The following is a 3,255-nucleotide window of genomic DNA, read 5'->3' on the forward strand; positions in this document are numbered from 1 at the left end:
TCAATGGTGTCCCGCTTTACCAATTTTAAAATCTGGGCACCTTAGCCTAGAATAATATCAGGTAAGCCGAAATTGACTGGCCAGATAAGATGCTCAAAACTTGTTGAATTCAATGAAGTTTATCTTTACTGATTACTATGGATAGCATGAAGAAAGAACCATAATCTGAATGAAGACAAATTATTTAAATAGCTGATTCTATTATTTACCAAGGAGGTTTTCCTATACTATGTATCTTCTCATTTTAGCCTCTTAGAAACCTTGCAAAGTAGGCATGTAAGGTACAGTGGGTACAAGTTTCATATGAGAAAGTGCCACTTGAGAGTTTCATAGACTTATCCTAAATCACATAGTTAATGAGTGGCAAAACTAGGATCAGATTCAGTATTATAGATCGAGTGTTTTTTTTTTTTTCTGAAATCTTCACTTATGTGATGTATAAATCATTCCTATTTCTTCCCCCTGCCCCTCAGAAAATGAAATATTTAACTAGATACTAAGCACAAATGAAGACTTCTTTTTTTGTCAACATTCTTTTATGTCTAGTTAAATTGCCTTATCTAATACCCAAAAAACTGTTATTTATGAAGACATGCAGATCTAGAAATAGAAACATGAAATTGTAAAAGTTGCCCAAAGAATACTGGATTTTCTGTTTTTATTTTATTTCTAAGGCTCAATATTCTCCATTTCCTTTTAAAAATAATTTCATCTTCCTAAAGCTATCTGGGAGGGCTTGGTGTCACTCAGTATACCAAAATTAAAATTTTTACAAGTATCTTTAGTATTATATTATCAACCTTACATTCCCAAACTAACCAAGTGGCTTTATATCTAGCAGACACATGAAAATAAAAACAGTTGCTTATTTCTAATTTTCTTCACAATGTTCAAGCTTTTAAATTTTATTTCTTCCATATTTTTTGCAGTTTTCTAATGTTTTATACATTTGGCATGCTTTGTATGATAAAATACTCAGCAACTGCTTGACTATGCTCTTTGATGAAAAGTCCAACTGGGAGAATCTGGCCCAAGGAAGAAACATTATGATTGTGCTATGAGGACATAGTGGTTTAGCCCTCGACCAAGCCTCAAAACTCCCCAAGAGTTTGCAACTGTTTGACAGAAATGTGAAGGTGACTTTTTTGGGTATTGGGGTGGGGAGGATCCTCCCTTGTGGCATGAGATGGGACATTGGACTGCTGAAAGAAAGACTGAGCTGCCTCACAGCAAAGAGCCCAAGGCATTCCAGAGGGACCCAGAGGCTACTACCTTGGCTTTTCGAGATTCTTCTCTGTCTAATCATAAGCGTTTCTATGATCTGACTTAATTTACATATATTTGGGTGATTTCAATAGGTGAAGATTTTTTAATGTTGACAAATGTAAAAACCACTTTTTATATCTTACCCCAAATAAATAAATATTCTTAAAAATTTATATAAAGGGAATTGATATATTATGACAACTTTGTGTGTATTTGGTAAATCTCTTACCAGACTTAAATTACACAGAAAATGGTTGCCATATATATATGGCAACACAAATATATACACATATATGTATTCTGATATATATATACATATATATCTTATATATTATATATACACATATACATATTCTGGTTAACTTAATGTTATAAGATATATTATACACACACACATATTCTGGTTAACTTAATCTTAGCCTCCTAGCTCCAGCTTTGCTATTTACAGTTATAATAACAACCATTATTGTGTTGTATATCATATATATATATGATACACACATATATATTATATGTTAATATATCTTATATATAATACATATATATGTATATATATATGTTATATACATACACACACACATCTTTTATAGCTCCTGGATAAAGGGTAAGATATTTCGAGGACTATCCTATTTGTACCTCAGCTGTGAGATAAATGTTATATTCTCTGGTACTGCTGCATATAGTTAAAAGCTTGAATAGTAATAGATCGGTTTAGTGGCAAAGGAAATACTAAATTGTAATTTGGCAACTCTCTGAATTATTGTAAACTCCGGGGACATGCATGAGTCTAATAAACAAGGGAAGTATGTTCTCAGTTACTTTAGGAAGGAAGAGAACAAGCTTGAGAAGCCAAGAAGGAGAGATGAGATGAATGCATATGAGAGAAATTGTTAGTTAACTGATACTAATTCCAGCACTGTGCTAGGCCCAGAGGTTACAGGTAAGGCAGACTTTTTCCTTCTAAGCTGTATAAAATCTGCTGGAGGATACAGTCAAGAATCTGGAAATTCGTGATGCTATGGAAAGAACACAAGCTTGGACTTGGGAAGACAGACAAACCTTGGGCTGATTCCCAGTTCTGCCATACATTACGAACATAACTTACTGGGACATAACTTACTCCAGTCTCATTTATTTCATCTATACGCTTGAGTGTGTTTGAAAATCAAAGATGATCCATATGAAGTGCTTATAAAGGTATCCAGCCCAAAGCAGATCCTCAATAAATGGTAGCTCGGTCTACGTGAGGTAAAGCACGGGGAGTGTTTAGGAAGGCAGCATCATTCATTTATGTTGAACAGACGCTGTCCTCAAAAAGAGAGAAGAACTTTGTAGGGCAGAACTCAAGATTATTAGCCTCGGATACAGTTGCATTGGGCGCAGAAATACCTAGTACATGGTGCTAGAAGCAAGTGAATGGCAAGACAGACAGATGTCTGGCTCTGCGGGCTTCTTCAACAGGAGGGACATGCCTCCCCAAGTAAGAGGACAACTAACAAAAGGAAGAAGAAAAGTGAAAAGAAATTTAATCTCCCCAAACTCTTTGGTCCCAGGCTGTAGCATCATTACCATTATTATCTATAGACATAATAACAATGAAAATAAACTTAACCAGAGCCTTATGTTTTTAACGCATTTTTACATCTTTGATAGATTTGGTTTCCCACAGAGCCAAAATTATTAAAATAGTATTAATAACCTCTGGGGGAAGGCAGCCCAAAGATTATTAACTCATTTTACAGATCCAGATACTGAGGCAATTGCTTTGATGGGGAAAAAAAGAAAAACAAACATCAAACTAAGACTCAAAAGTATGAGTCCCTATAAAAGATTGTTGCCGTATGATGCTGTGTGATCTGCGAAAAGACATTTAACCCCATAGGACTTCAGTTCTTCTAGCTTTCCATACGGAAATCAGATAATCTCCAAACATTGTTCCAGATCAAAGATCCAGTGATCTTTACTAATAGTTCTGATAAGCTGTTTCTG

The sequence above is a fragment of the Otolemur garnettii genome, unplaced genomic scaffold (assembly GCF_000181295.1).
Source record: "Otolemur garnettii isolate 467f Iridium unplaced genomic scaffold, OtoGar3 scaffold00012, whole genome shotgun sequence".
Taxonomy (NCBI): Eukaryota; Metazoa; Chordata; class Mammalia; order Primates; family Galagidae; genus Otolemur; species Otolemur garnettii.